Raw genomic sequence first — 17,222 nt, 5'->3', positions numbered from 1 at the left:
GCCTCACAACAGGGGACTGTCTGCAGCAGAAGATCTTTGAAGATATCACAACTCTGTCAGCACTGGAACCTCATCATATACAGAAGCAATTTCACATGAAGTGTTTGAATAAGACTTAGAAGGTGCATAACAATCCTGCCTTACACAGAGTGGCTTAAAGCCCCTTCCCCTCTACTCAGTCTCCTATAGATTACTGAAGGGTGATCTAGGCCTAACTTACAAGGCATCTGCAAACACACTTATAAATTTCCTGTATATTTGTAAGGACCTGAATTTTTTCTGTGACTTAAACAGAACATGCTGTAAAGACAGATATGTTTTCCAGAGATTGGCCCTCATATGGAACAGGCTTCTCATCCATGTGAAGCTGAATTCATCGATTACCCAATTTAAGCGCATCCTAAACCAGTTGTCGGGGACTAAGAAATTTACACCAGGCCTGGCACCCATGTTTCTCATGGACAGATGTAGCTTATAAATACTTGGCCCTCAAATTCCTGTTTGAATACAAGACATCATTATTCTTTTGGGAAAACTTGGCTAGGCTTAGAAAGGGCTCCTGTGTCAGTAGCCTAGTAACAATCGGGCCCCTGGGTCATTAGCCTAGTAATAATCTATGAATCTATGAATAATTCTTATATGTCCCAATAGATGAAAAGGGTTTCAGCCGTGTTCCATCTTTGTTTTCTCACCTAGAATACCAAAACTATGACTTTATGGGGATTCCTCATCAGAAATTACTAAAAAGGACCAGTGTACAGACCCAAGCAAAAATCGATAATGATCTGTCATGGGATGAAAGAAGACTTCTCCCACATTATGGTTATCCCAATGATTTATAGCCATGGAAGGGCCAAAGAATGGCATGCTACCTGAAAGTTCTTTGGCAAGTCCAGCTGCAGCTTGCAATTCACACAGGAAAATACTATGAGAACTTTCTCCAACAAGGCCTTTCCTACCATGGCCAGAACCTTGGTAAACTTTATGGTTACACATGACAGATCAACTGGCAGCACTTTTTATAGAAAGTGGATCCTGAACAGAACAAGACAAAGAAATTGTAAGTGTAGCTCTCAGACAATGACGTGGCACAATGTGTCAATCACATGCAATGACTCCATTCAGAGTCCTAAAGAAGTACAGTTGTTCACCCTCTCTAGGACTTACACTCTTTGAGATCCAAGATGTGATGAAGCGGATTGAGAAAGCTCAAATCTCCAGATGACACTGTTTAGCTAAATAACTAGCATATTTTGAAAAACTGCATAATCTTAATTTTTCTGTGAAAGTTTTTATTTCTCACAATCTCACGCATTGCTCTCTGGCCCCTTTATCTCCTAATATAATTAACTCTGAGATCACTGCAACTTAGAATCAAGTGAAAATCCAAATTCAGTGAAACCCTTGGGTTTGTCTGAAGCACAGTAGTTTCCCACCAAATGAGCTCAAGAAATTGAGCTTTGTGAAGGCTGGCTATGATCAGCTTATCATTGAACTGCTGTGTGCATCATCAGCAGAAGTAGTTAAAAAGGAAAACAAAATTATACAAAACTATACTGCTATCAGTCTACACAAAATATACTGGTTATTCCATTTTGCTGGTCACTTTGTACACACTTATAAAAGTAATTGTTAGCATCAAAGAATTTCTGGTGTCCTTGCAGATGAACATTTTCTTAATGTTAAATATAAGTTTTCTCAACCAACCTGCTAAACAAAAAGGCAAACTCCCAAGACTGGAAAAATTCCCTTATTAGCCTCAACAAAAAGCTGAGATTCCTCATCAAGACCTCCAAAGCCAGCTATGAAGGCAGAATTATGACAGACACTAAAAACAGCCACAAAGCCTTCTATAATTACATCAAGGATCTCAGATTTGCTCTGAGTTGCTGCACAATGGTACCTCCTATACTGAGCTAACAGATATTGCCAACATACTGGCCAACAGATTCAGTGGCAACTTTACCCCCCTCTCCCTCCCTAAAGGACCAATCTCAATACCGGAAGAATACCAGGCACCCAGCAATACTGTAGCACAGGTAAAGCTGCATTGTCCAAGACGAAGAATACAACTTCCATGGGACCCAACAATATCCCTAGCTGTGTTCTACATGAATAACAAAGTGAACTGGCACCACATCTGCTTGCCCTGTTCACTCACAGCCTCACCTCAGGATCTGTCCCTACCAAATGGCGCACTGCTGCAGTCATCCCTCTCCATAAAGGAGGAGCGACTACAGACCCTGGAAATTATTGCCCTCATTAGCCTAACAAGTCTGATATGTAAGGCTATGGAGCACATCATCATGGACCTAATTAACAAGGATATAGGGAATCTCCAAACTCTAAATCCCACGCAATTTGGTTTTGTGAAAGGTAGATCATGCCTGCTTAACCTGGTTGACTTCTTTGAGTCAGTCACCAGATGTGTGGATGAAGGTAAGGCAGTTCATACAGCCTACCTCGATCTGGCCAAGGCCTTTGATACCATTACTCACTCAGGAATTATTGATAAACTCACCAAACTAGGCATCAATCTCTAAATCTTTAGGTGGGTTCCAAATTGGCTTACAAATCAAACCCACAGTGTGAAAGTAGTGGACTCCAAGTCAGACTGCCAACCAGTCATGAGTGGAGTCTCACAGAGATCAGTCATGGGTCCTCTCCTGTTTGGCATCTACTTCTCAGAAGTCCAGGCCAACACAGAGGGACTCTGGCTGACCAAGTTTGCAGATGACTGCAAGTTGGGAGCCATTATTAACTCCCCAAGTGATGCAGACATCCCACAGAAAGGCCTCACTGAGACCAATGACTGGTGTTGAAACCATGGCCTTAAGCTTAATGCCAAAAATTGCATCGTCACCCTTTGGGAAAAACTCAGTTCCCACTAATTACCATATCAATGGCAGCCCACTGAACACTGAAGGTATTATAAGAGATCTGGAGACACAGGTTGACAGCAACCTCTCCTTCGACCACCACATTGCCACTGTGGTCAGAAAGTCCTTCTATGTGGCACATCTCATTACCAAGGGTTTTGCTTCCAGGAAGAAAGAAGTCATCATTTCTCTCTACTCTTCCCTCATTAGACCAGTCATAGAGTATAATGCCCCATTTGGCATGTACCTCACTAAACACCTGCAACAGCTGGAGAGGCCATAAAAGTACCTCATAAAGAGGATCCTAGGCCTTAAACACCTGTCCTATACAGACAGACAAAAAAACTCCAGCTATTCTCTGTCTCATATCATCTACTAAGAGGCAATCTCTTCTTGACTTAACAAAGCCATGTCTGACCCAGTTCTGTTAGAAATGCTACGTCTAAAGAAATCCCAGTCCCAATCCCAATCCCAATAACACCACATGCTCCAGAGACCTCAACCCTATTACCACAATCAACAAAACATGCTGGAGGGACAAGTTCATAACTCAGAGACTGCCCATGCTCTGGGAACCCAGAGACTGCCCATGCTCTGGAACAGACTTCCCATACATGTCAAGCAGAGCACCTCACTGGCCCTCTTCAAGAGAAATCTTGATGAGTGGATGGGAAATAGAAAGTTCACCCAGGGGATCACTCCATGTACTTGATAGAGGCACTGGGAACCAACGTTGGGCAGCACAATGCCAGGGCACTTCTATGGGCTAGACTTCTAAAGGCTCCAGGACCATTAGCCTAGTACACACCTATGAACCTTTGAACAAAGCATGATGACAGATGCAGCTGTTGCAAATAACTTTCTCTTCAGTTTCATCAGCTATTAATATGGATGGCATTCATATTAATATCACTACTCAAAGTAGATCTGTACTCTGATAGAATGAAGTTGAAAAATCCATAAAGGACAAATTTTAAATAAAGAATAGAAATGCATTGAAATAAAAATGAACACGTTAACAGTATTTCTATTCAGTGACGTAAAATGCAGTTCTTGTCTATGTGTATATATAGTACACTACTGCTATAACCAAGCATTCAGACTTGTACTTACAGAGGGCTTCATCACTCGCAAGCCTCCTGAACTGACTACAGACCTGGGCAACCTGTGAGAGATCTTTGTGGTACAATAACGAGAATATAGTGATCCACAGCTCATCAGGCAAACAAAGCCAGAGGCAAAGGTCAGTGTCTACCTGTACAATAAAAATCAGGGAAGAACAAAGTCAGAGCACTTCTCTATTTATATACTAAATGCATGCACAAAGACAGTAAAACATAAGGTGATATGTTTGTTAATATCCCATTGTTAAGGAAAGCAAATATATATATATATATATATATATATATATATATATATATATATATATATAAGGAAGCTTTCTCTTCTCAAAAGAAAAAAATGTCAGACTATGAACATTTAGTACAGTTACTTGTTGCACTAAAACTAAACTAATGTCTTTCGGCTTTTCCCAGTTAAGGGTCGCCACAGCAGAACTCCGGTCCGATTATGATTGGCAGTAGATTTTTACGGTGCCAAGGTGCCAGCCCGACGCCCAACCTTCAAAGAAGGCACACCCATTCACGCACGTACCTACCTGCATGTCTTTAACATCACTTGACCGCGGGGAGGACATGCAGACTCCACACAGAAGGCACTCCAGCCGAGAATCGAACCGAAGAACCTCTTGCTGTGAGGTGACAACGCTAACCGTTGTACTACCGGGTCTTCACTTTTTGCACTAAAACTATATATTGCTAATATCCATGCAAAAATACTGCATATGATATTCTGATCAGTAAGTCACAGTGGCCTTATTTTAATGAGCTTCTTTCTATTTTGTTGTTTAGTTACTATCACTTTTAGCAACAGTTTATATATTGCTGCTCCAGTGTCACATACTAGCCCCTCTATTATTTACCTGCTTACTGATTTGTTTATTTACATATTTTTGTTGACTGAGTTAGTCCAACTAGGAATAATTTATTTTAATGGAAGACCAGATGTAGTATTCATATCAACCAGGGGTAAGTCTATGGAAATTCAGATGTCTGATCCTTCTGTGTTAGCTTTCTATTGGAGCCATGACAGAAGGAGGTAGTGAACTGGACATAAGTGGGGAGCTGTGCACGGATCAGCTGAAACAGTTACTTTTACAGTTTATTAGCACAATAGCTGCTGCAATTAGAAAATGTTGCTGATACCTAGGCTACACAGGATGGTATGTTGTGGTCCACAACAGTGGATAAAATTGAGACAAATTTGTATATCCCTGAAATGTCAGATATCTCTGAATATTTAGATGTTACTCTGCACCTGATGAGTCATTGTCTTACTCTTTCCTAAGTAATGCAGTTGCTGATACATGTCTGAATGCCCTGCCCCCCAAAAAACATTTTTTACCCAAGTTTGCATCTCTTGTTAAGATTCAGGTGTAGCAGATGCTGACACTGAGGCTTGGCTGAATGCAGTGTTGGCACATTCAGATAGTCAACAGCTGCTAGAGGTCCTTAGAGGAGGAGTGATAATGTAAAGAAATGCAAACATCAGATAATATATGTGGCAGCACTGAGGGAAAACCCAGGATTGCAAGCTGTGATCAGAGCTTAAAACTAATGATGTAATGTTGAAAGAAATATTATTTTGTGCTACAGTTTCAATCAATCTGTCCTCAAGGGGTGTATATGGACAGGTTTGTTTCTTTGGACTTCTTTTATGAAGCCATTATGGAAATAATTCTCCAAGTAGGAGCAGTAATGCACATTACATTATAAGATTTGAACTTGGAGGAGGATGCATTTGGGATTGGAGGTATAAGGGCATAATGAGCTGTATGTAGAGCATGGGTATCTGAAAGATATTGGAAGTCAGTTGTCGGTGAAAACTATCCACTGTATATTTTAGTATGCAGAATAGTGAAAGAAATGTGCAGATTGTGGTCAGTTTGATCATAAGAAAGACAGCTCTGACAATAAATGCATTATATGTCATAAGGCAGATCACGTCAGGGTAGAATGTCCCAAAAATGTTCCCAAAACAATTAAGCATTAGAAGAACATGAAATAAGAATTAGTTCATTTATCTGAAGAGTTAGCTCCTGGATAAAGAAGAAATCTCACCAGTTACTTGGATAAATGCAGAAGGAAGTCTGTAACCACCTAGAGTCAGACTCTGTTGAAAATGGAAGTAGTGAGAATGTTTTTGGGAGGACCAAACTATTGATAAAAGGGTTCATAAAGGATAGGGGAGATATAAAAGCAAATAAAAATTGTGTAACTGAGCAAATGAAACATTAGCATTAAATATCCAGAAGTTACCTGACTTAAGTCAATGAAATTAGACATCTGTTAATCATAAGATAAAACATGCATTAGTGTTTGAAAAAGAAAATGTACACCATTGTCTTGGAAGCACTTCTTTTGATATCAAGGTCCTGGGGTGAGTTTTGTGAAAGGCAATCAAGAATAGTAATCAATATACTGTATTGTTGACCCAGGTAGGCAGCAATTACTGACGGAAGTTTAAACAAAACATTGAAGGCATACTAAACCTTATGCACTCACTATCCCAAAACAAAGAAAGAATTAATGAAGAATTGCAAATCCTGTTGAACACTAGCTTTGTACAAATTTTGGTTACAGATTTTAATACTAGCTATAAAAAATAAAAAAACAGAAAGGTATATGTAGTAAAGATGTGACTGTTATGTATGTTACCAGATGGGAAGCTAACTGGCTCACTGACAGAACCCACTCAGTCAAAGTAGGGGAAGCCACCTCTAGTAGTAGACTCGCAACAAGCGGCATACCCAAAGGATCGGTCTTGGGGCCTCTACTGTTGGCATATACTTTTCAAACTGAATGCCAAAAAATGCATCATTATCCCCTTTGGGGAAAATGTCATCCCCACTAATTATCACATTGATAACAATGTACTAAGCATGCAATCAGTCATCAGGTACTTGGGCACCCAGGCTGATAGCAACCTGACTTTTGACCACCACATTGCCTCCGTTGTACAGAAGGCTTTCTACATGGCCCACCTCATAAAAAAGGGTATTTCATCCAGGAACAAGGAGGTCATAACATCTCTGTGCCCCTCCCTTATCAGACCCATTATCGAGTACAATGCCCCCTTAGGCATGTTCCTTGCCAAGCACATGCAGCAGTTGGAGAGACCACAGAGATTCCTGACCAGGAAAATCCAGGGTCTCAAACACCTATCCTATACAGATAGGCTAAAAGCCCTGTCCCTCTACTCAGTCTCATACAGACTGGTCAGAGGTGATCTGTGTCTGGCATACAAGGCAGTTTCAGACCCAGCCTTGATGGAGTTGCTGCATATCTGTAAGACAAACTCCACTCGCACAACCCACACACAAGGCCTTAACCTGGTCTGTGACATTAATAGAACTTGTTGGTGAGATAGATTTGTGTCATACTATGTCAAGCAGAGTACCTCTATAGACCTCTTTAAGAGGAACCTGGACGACTGGATGGGAAACAGAAAGTATACCTCTGGGATCTCACCTGTGTCCCTGCTGGACAGGGGAAACAGGTGCTGACTTTGAAGGAACATGGACAAAATTCTTGGCTAGACTTATAACACCCTCTGGGCCAATAGTCTAGTATCATCCTATGAACCTATGTTACCTTCTGTAAAGAGATATTACATACTTATCTTCTCTCACTTAGAGGTCATGTGGGTTTTCCTTTGTCAAAGGAAGCCTGGAGACAAGGATAGATTTTATGTTTGTTAGTCATTTTCTCCCTAAAAGGGAAATACACCTGTTACTAAAGGAAAGATTACATTTTATTAGTCCTTTCCTTTTTGAAGAGGAATGCCACAAAGGAATAACCTAGGATATAGCCTTCAGGGATTCCACGAGTGAGAGTGGTGATGGCAGGAGTCCTCCAAGTCTTACCTTTTGTATATAACCATGTAACCAATTGTGGACATAAGTTATTATAGCTTCATTTACCTTTTGATACCTGTGTTTATGCACTAATCCATCATGGGGTACAGTGTAGAATACTTTAACTAGACAGATTGGACAGATAAACCTTGATCCAAGGCAACAGTCATAATATCAAAAAATGAGGTTAAGCTTATAATATCAGCATTTAACAAAACTGAATTGTGTTACATCATGGAGACACATATTTTCTGTACCTGTCTTAATAAGTTCCATGATGATTCCTTGAAACACCTTCTAAAATATGTTTATGAAACTGATTGGCTTGTAATCACTGGAATCATTTGAAGTCCCTACGCTGTGAACTAGGTCCACATCACCAGCTTCCAAGTATCAGGGCCATAGCCTGTTTGTGAGAGTTCTTGTAAGAATGTGAATAAGGGGGTGTATTAGGCAATTTCTGACTGCATAATTTAGGATTTTGGTATGCCAGCCTGATGGCACTGAGGCAGGGTGTACACCTGTGTCAGTGCAAACCTGAGTGTGGAAATAGACTCGGACTACTGATAGGATTGGCTGGAGGGAGGGATAAGGTGAAGCAGATGATGGTCAGCTCTCCAATCCTGGGAGGTAGGTCTTGAGGGAACTCATACTTTTCAACATCTGTTGGGGACAGGGAGCCTCACAGATCATCCCACTAAGAACTTTCATCAAAGTCTGTACTTGCATCACTCAGGCTGATTACTCTTGATTGCACCCCTCAGAAGATGCATTTCTAAGTCATCTATTGTAATAGTTTGCAGTGCTTAAAGCTCCTCAGTAGTCACTGGTAGCTGTGCTACCACCTATATGTCTTCCTTATATTCTTTGAGATATGCTGTACTAAGGATATCTGCAATCTGCACAAGACAGTCTGGCTTATGTAGCACTTAAATATCATATTTCCACAATGCTAATAACATTCTCTGTAAATCTACGGGTGTCTTGTGTAAGGATTTCTTAGCTTTGCTTTGAACAGACATATGTATAGACTCCAAAATAATGTCTCCCACAGACAAAATCATGAACCTCTTTGAAAACCAAACATTATTGCAAATATTTCTTTTTTCATCTGTGCATAATGACATTAGATATCTCTTAATGTCCTTGATGCATAAGCAACATTCTAACTTCCTGTACTAGGTTGATTGGTATCAGCTTGTAGGGTTATAGATAGTGTAATAGTATCACAATTCAAGAATGGATGCAGTGGTTATCATTCTTTTAATAACTCAGAAGGTTAATTGGTTACTAACCTTTTTAATAACTCAGAACTCTTTTTCTGATCTGCTGAAAATCACCGCTCTGCATCATACTCCAGTAGATTTCTTTTAGCATTGTTATCTCTCACAAGTGCAGAATACAAATTATCAGATACTGTACTGTTCTTGTAACTCTACTAAGTATAAATCTCTTTTCAGGGGGAAGCCAGAAGCACACTCTGGTTAACTGGCCATCTCAGAGATACACAGTGAGCAAATGGAGGCTGAGGAAATCAATCTCCAGATGAAGCGTGTTACTACATATCCTCTACCCCTGTGCTAGTTACCAGAGGGTAATAGTATATTCTGTCTATAAGCATCCTGATCCTGCAAACAAATCAGTATAGCTTCTCAAAATATCTCATTCATCCTTTGCTGCTGACTCTGTATTCTGTAATTTAAGCCTCTGAACTTATATCACTGTGGACTGATTGACAGTAGACATCAAAGTACAGACAGTGTTTTCTCTAACATATGTACTCTGTTCCCAACTTTGGATGGTAATTGCACTGTATTTCTTTTAGCACTACTGAAATATTCAGGGTAACTTCAGGTCAAATGTTAAAACACAATGCATTTTTCCCCCATTACCCCCTGCTCAAGAATTGGTTTCACATGAGGATAGGTTTCGGAGAGCACCAAATCGAACAAATGGATCGATAAATGAGAAGAAGAGAAGCAGGAATGGACAAGGACAATATAATAATGCTGAAGGACAGTCAAAACAGCATTATAAAGAGGTAGATGGCAATACAGACTGAGTGTTGGTACATTATGTAATGATACTACTTCTCTAATTGTTAAAAGAGCTGGTTGTGTTTTACCTGATTTGTTACAGTCAGTTTTGAATTTGGGGTTGAAATATGTGCCAACAGTGCTCCCCTGATTGCACATTCTTAAATGTGACATTTTTCGGTTGGTATGTAAATTACACCTTGTATATTTCTTTCATGAACAACAGCTAGAAAGTAAGTGTGGGGATGTTATGGATATTAATTTAGATGAAAGCTTCTATTCGTATGCTTTGAATGAAGCTGAATGGAATGAGGTTCAGCTTAATGCATACTGTTCTTTGGATACTTCAGGGGTAAGTTGTAAGAGTATTTTTGTACCCCCGTTTAATAATGAGTACATTCAGCAGTTTTCTGCAGCTTTGAATTTTTCAGTTGAGGAAGTATTCAGAGATTTTATAAAATCTAAACACAATATTAAATATAATTTAACAAAAGAACAATGGCATGTTTTAAATAGTCTGCTAATGATTGTTAATTAGTCATAAAGACCTTGGATAAGGGTAATTGAATAGTTGTAATGAATTATAAGCAATATGTTGAAATGTGTTATAAGCTTCTAAATGATACTCGTGTATATGAAAGATGTAGCATTACTTGTTATAATGAAACACTTGAACAGTATCAATTATTATTACATAAAGGTTTGAGATTAGGTTACTTTACTAAAATGATACAGAAAAGTTTTCTGTTCAGGGATGTGATCTAGCTATATTTTGTTGTCTACCTAAAATCCATAAAGGTTAGATAATTTAAGAGGATGCCCTACTGTGTCTGTCTGCAACTGTTTTCTTCACAATATCAGATTGTTTAGATAAAATATCAGGTTTGAAATGGAGTAGGGATATGAACTGGATGGTATTGGATGTTCAGAGTTTGCATATGAACATCCAACATCAACTTGGTATTCAATCCTTAACAATATTTTCTTAGAGCTAGCCCACTGTCATGTTATATTATAGAGATTAAGTTTTGCCTTGAAAATAATTTCTTCATTTTAATAAAGAGATATTTCATCAGATACAAGGCACGACCCTGGGAGTACCTTCTGTCATCATGTATGCCAATTTGACCATGTCAGTGTTTAAAAGAGAAAAAAGAAAAAAAATAAGTATATATATATATATATATATATATATATATATATATATATATATATATATATATGGTTTCACTTCAGAATCCTGAAATATCACAATCCTGAATTTCAGAAAACTTCATAATTTGAAAGCCCAAAATCCTGAAAATTCAAAATCCTGAAAACTCAAAATCCTGAATCCAAAAGACTGAAAACACGCAGGATACATATACTGACTACAGAGAACACAAACCAGATTATATTCCACCAAATATAAGCAGGGGGGCAAGCCCCCATGCACCCCCCCCACACCCCCTGCTACTTAAATATATCAACTCCAGGATTGCACTTTACTATTCTATTATGAGTTATGTTGTAGTATAGCAAGTTAAAAGGGAATGTTACTAAGGGTAAAACAGGTAGTCATGAACACGTGATGGTATGTTTGCCATTTGTTTTTCTGTGGAGTACAATGTTGGAGTTTATATATTTAATTAGCAGGGTGTGTGTGTGGGGGGGGGCGCAGCCCCCCACATGGGTGGTGCAGGTGGGCTTGCCCCCCTGCCCATACTTGGTGAAAAGTGTTATCATTTGTCTTGTATGTGTTTCTCTGTGTCCTTGTACTGGAATATTGTCATTTTTTGGGTCCTGTATATTTTCAGTATTTTGTGATTCAGGATTTTGAGTTTTTAGGATTTTGAGTTTTCAGGATTTGGGTTCTGGATTATGAAGTTCAGGATTGTGATATTCCAAGATTCTGAAGTAAAACTATATATATATATATATATATATATATATATATATATATATCAAAAAGTTTTTTTAAGGAACATTGTGTTGGCTACTTTCGATATATAGATGATTTAATTTTTGTTTGTAAGGGAGGTGCAGATGAGGCCCAGGAATTTATATGCTCCTTGCAAAATAATAGATTTAATTTCAGATTTGATGGTATTCAACTGGGAAAAAGGATGATTTTTTTTTATTTAAATTTAGGCGGGTTGGATGATGGAGGAATTGTTACTTCCATTCATAGAAAAATGGGGGGGGGATATGTTTTTACATAGTGAAAGTTGTCATCCCCCACCTTATTACTTCACTACCATATGGAAAGTTTTTACAGCTTAGCAAACTTTGTAGTAAGGATGTAGACTTTTATAGCAAAGCACAGTTTACAGTAAAAATGTTCATAGATAGAGATTATAATAAAGACAATATATTATGTGTCCTTCAGAAGGTTATGCAAAAGAGTAATAATTGTGCGGAGATTCTCTGTAAATGTCAAGCTGAAAAAGTAGATAACAATGATACAAATGTCTTTCTATGTTTTAGATATAACATTTCTCATATTTTGGGTAGTAAAAAGTGTTATGAGAAAATGGAGATTTATTGTGTAACAGTTTTTAATGTTCCCAGTGATAAGATTATTAAACCTCTAAAATACTATTGGCCTATGTTACTGAGAAGCAGTGAGCTGGCCAAATTACTTTGTGTTAGGCCACAAGTCTCCTTTACGAAGGGCCATAGTATAGCAGATTTGGTGGTTCATAATACATTTGGGTCTTTGTGAACAAGCCACCCTTAGAAAAGGCACTTTTCCATGTGGTAGATATTCAATATGTAGTCAGGTGATTAATAATTTTTCAAGAATAAATGAGATAGGTTTTAATCCTAATCAAGACTTCTCATGTAATACAGCATGATTGTTTATATTTTAAGATGTTCATGTGATTTGTTTTATTTGGGAGAAAGACAGAGGGCATTTAAAGTCAGATTCCAAGAGCATATTAAAGATATTAGAAATATGCACAATGAAAGTCCTTTAGCTATGCACTTTAAAGCTTGCCATCAAAGTAATCCAAAATTTTTAAAGGGTTGTGTTTTAGAACAGATTATTTTTAATGTAAGAGAAATGATTTCTCTTAAAGATAAATTGTTAAATAAATAGGTTGTGTACATTTTAAAATATAATACACTGGCACCAGAAGGGTTAAATAATGAATGTAATTGGAAGCATTTAATCAATGAATTGATGTATTGTATGTGCTAAATATTCTACTGGTTCCATTATATATTCTGTAATTTTGTGTGAAGTATTTACTCCTTGAAGGCATTTTTGCCAAGGCACTAGAGGTGAATAAAAGTTTTATTTTTTCTGTCTGTGGCTGTTGTTTTGGATTTTCAGTCTTTTTCTGTGATTTTGCAAATGTTAAAAGACACCTGCATACAAACCCTTACAGCACCTTATCATAGACAGCTTCAGCACATTTCAGTAACATTAGACTGCACAATTTGACTATACACTACATTTTTGACATTCAGACTTGTAAAACCATCTTCATTTTTCATCTGGAAAACATGAAAACTTTTTATTATAACCAAAATCACATAATCATTTTTGCCCGATCTGGATGGTTGTTTTAGCTGTATTTACAAAAATTGCAATCAGAAATAGTAATCTGTACACATTTTTGTGCAAAAAAACTGAAATAGATGTGACCTAGTGGCCTTTGCATGTGCCCAGAATAATGCATATGCAGATTTACTCAGCTTGTAGTTTAAATGACACATTCTGTAGGTGGCCCCAGACATTATACTGCATTCTACACCAGTGTCTAGTTTATAAATATATGCTTTGCCATTTATCCATAAATGTTCTATACAAAAAGTCCACACAACTACCATTGATGGTTTTAATGTCATTCAGTCTCATTGGAGATTTCTGAATGCACTGTCTTTGCATTTAATATGCACAAAATTTACTGACTGCACTTCAGTTGTATTCACAGACATTTCAGGTTTGACAACTCATTTGTTTCCACATTGATATTCTTTGTGCGTTTTCCATTTTAAACAGGGTTGGGGATTGACATAATGGTTATGGTGTTCATCTCATATAAACAAGGTACAGTGTTTGATTGGCTAGGCTTAAAATGGCCTGCAAGGGGAGCTAGCCTAGCATTTACCTATTAACCTATTAACCATATTCTGGTGAATTAACTAGTGCCTCCACATAACTACAGATTTGATTTTTATCTTTGTAGTGTACCTTTTTAATGCTCATAGCTGCAACATTTACACAAGGCGTGGTTTCTGCTTGCTTGTTTATTACAAGTGCCATCTTGGATACCATGCAGTCAACTGCATTTTTATCCTTTATTTTTTGATTCTAGGGTTTGTTATCACTTAAAGCCACAGAGTGGGATTCATAATCATCATATGCAATGGTGTAGGGCTGGTATGAATTATAAACTGGTGCCTAATCCATGAGTGATTCTTAAATACTGCTACAGATTCGGGTAAAGCCCTGTACACAGTCTTACCAATTATATAGTTCCAGTACTCAATGTGCAAAGCAACTATGCAAATATTCCTACAGCTATAGCTGAAATTCAAAACACAACTGCATACTGGCTGGCCCAACTGACAAAATGGACAATATGGAACTATAATCATGTAACAATAGTTAGTAATGCTGTATGCCAAAGAAGTATTATCCTCGTCTGCTGACATGTTTTTCAGCTTAACGCTCTGAGCAAAAGAGAGCATCACAACTTTAAAGAGAAAACCTAAAAATAAACTTTTACATTTTAGGAAAACCCTACCTTTTGTGGATTCCCATGGGATGTAGTTAAATCTCTACATGTCAGTTCCAGGAAAAACCTAAGCAGCAAACCAGCAGCAAGAAGTGAACATTTCTATTTTTTGTGTATTTACATTCTTCCTTCTTAGCCTCATTTTACAGATGGTAAAGCCCTTTCTGTACCAAATATTATCCATGTTAGACTAGCAGCATGGGCACCAGGGGGACCAGGCAGGGGAGAGGATGGGAATGAGTGGGCAAAGTTGACTCATCCATTCAAGTGGGAGAGAGACTGTCCAGGCTCTCTGCAATAGCAGCAAGTGATATATGGTTTGGTCAGGAGTGCTCTGAAGTGCACATGTGTTGAGCTTGCAAGGCTGCTGCCTGATGCTGGTGTTACAGCACACTTCCCAGCAACAGTATGATAAGACAGTATTCCCACAATCTCTTTACAGGCCCCAGACATGGGTTGGGTTGAGTCTGTGGGAGGGTTTGGTGGGTCCAGTAGATACTGTGAATGAGGAGAGGAGATGATGGAAGCTGATGGTCAGCTGTGGGGAGGTAAGGGGGAATAAAAAATGTATACATTTTACCTTTTTTTAGGCAAATGCTTATTTTTTCTGTGTATTTTTGTTTATTTGGGATAGTTCTTCAATAGTTATACTCATCAGCACTTTTTTCTCACAGTGGTGTATCATACAGTTTAATTTTTTTTTTTTTTTGCAAATAATCTCAATATAGCAATCAAGAAGACAAACAGCCAGAATAACTTCACATCAGCTTTTGTATATCTGCAAGCAAGTATCTTGCTGAATAGGCCCAAAGGAATCTTTTATAATACTACAGACTAATCATTGGAAAGAAGCAAACTGTGCTAACAACTTGGTCATTGTATTCCAGTCATACAGTGGCAGTGAACTTCACTGAAGTACTTAAGCACGGAAGTGCTTTCAAAGAAGCCTTCATGAAAGATGCTTTTCCAGAAGTGGCTCCAAAGTTTCTTACATTCTTCAGAAAGAGAGACAAAATTATCCATTAAAACTGAGGGTTGCTGGTGTAAGCAAAGAGCAGCAGCCAAGGAAAGGGAATCCCCAAGTTCAAGTATATATTGTATCACTTCATATTTTGGTTCCGGAATCTGTCAGTATAAAAGATACTTATAATAAAGACTTATAATAATTAGTCATTACATTTGTTTGTATTAAAAAGAAAAAAAAATACTCACCCACATGCTTCCTGATGCACCAAGAGACAACTTACATATAATCAGTACTCTGTATTTCAAGAAGGGGAATTTGCTTCTGAACAAAATTATATTTGTCTGGATGGGTCCTAGAATAGCAAGACCGACTGATTGATTGATTGATTGATTGATCAATTTGATTGATCTGCTACAATACTTCAACTTCATTCAATCATTATTTAATTCATTCATTCATTCTTTGATTCCTCGCTTAATGCACTTTAGAGTCACATGGGATTTGGAGCCTATCCTGGCACTCTGTGGTCACAAGCAGAAAAAATTCAGAAAAGATTGCCAGCCTTTTTCAAGACATATATACATACTCATTATCATATGGCACATACACCTATATGTAATTTGGAAGCATGATAATTTAGGTCTATATTACCTTATCAAAAAGCCGTAATATCGAATGGCTTTTCATCAAACCATAAAAATTGAAAGCTGAAAATAGAGAAAATGCAAATGAGCAAATTCTTTCCCTGGGAAAGAAACCACTTGGCCATCCTTGTGAGTTTGCCCTTTTCCCCACTGTAGTGAGATCTCGGAATTGGTATATTTAGTTAGGGGTGCGTGGGGGGCACATCCCCCCACATTGGGGGGTGTGGGGGGGTGAAGCCCCCCACTTTGTTATGTTTAGATAAGTGTGTAGTTGGTGGTAGGGCTGGGGATTTCTTTCCCAGTTAAAGAATTTGCTCATTCACATTTTGCTATTTTCAGCTTTCAACTTTTACAGTTTGATGAAAAGCCATTTGATACTACGGCTTTTTGATAAGGTAATATAGACCCTGATAATTCACCTATGGCAAGTCTTTGAGGTATGGTAGCAAATAAAATCCCCTAGTGAAAATTCATGTAGGCAGAGGGAGGACATGCAGCCTTTACACAACATAAGCTTTATTAAAGTGCTTATTGTCTAAGTACTGTAAAAGAAGCGAAGTGTAAACTAAAATAATACATTTCAAAATGCACAACATATTGTAAAATCAAAGCAATATAAGCTAGCCCACTTTTACAGAGGGATGGAGCTTTGATTATGATCCAGATGACATGTGTTTTGACTAGCAGTTCCATTACGAGATGAGCCGGATGGGAGTGGGTAGAAGTGATGCCAGCTTGCTCATTCTGGATGACAGCGGTGGTCTGTTTCACTGAAGTGTGATCATCTGCTGGAAAATGGTGTGCACAGCATGCACCATTTGGGCTGAGAACAGATGCTTAGCCCTACCAAGCTTCTTCAGTGCTGTAGACTTCATTGGTCAAGTGGATGAATGCACATATTCCTAGCTGAACACATATCAAGTTCATATACATATATATATATATATATATATATATATATATATATGAGTGTGTATGGCAACTGCTGAGA

At 38.1% G+C, this 17,222-nt stretch overlaps 1 protein-coding gene across 1 annotated transcript in view; it reads right to left on the bottom strand.

Moving 5' to 3' along the window:
- LOC122811693 (F-box/LRR-repeat protein 2-like) overlaps positions 1-17,222 on the bottom strand; it is a 1,608,203-nt gene that overhangs the window by 1,521,665 nt on the left and 69,316 nt on the right. Inside the window, exon 2 of the mRNA XM_044083707.1 lies at positions 3,993-4,134. The gene's annotated coding sequence lies outside the window, so the exon portion shown is untranslated. The remainder of the gene's footprint in view (positions 1-3,992; positions 4,135-17,222) is intronic.

The sequence above is a fragment of the Protopterus annectens genome, chromosome 9.part0 (genome assembly GCF_019279795.1).
Source record: "Protopterus annectens isolate FY-2018-M chromosome 9.part0, PAN1.0, whole genome shotgun sequence".
NCBI lineage: Eukaryota > Metazoa > Chordata > Ceratodontiformes > Protopteridae > Protopterus > Protopterus annectens.
The sequence above is the reverse complement of the archived record's forward strand: the minus strand, read 5'-3'. Positions and strand labels throughout refer to the sequence as shown.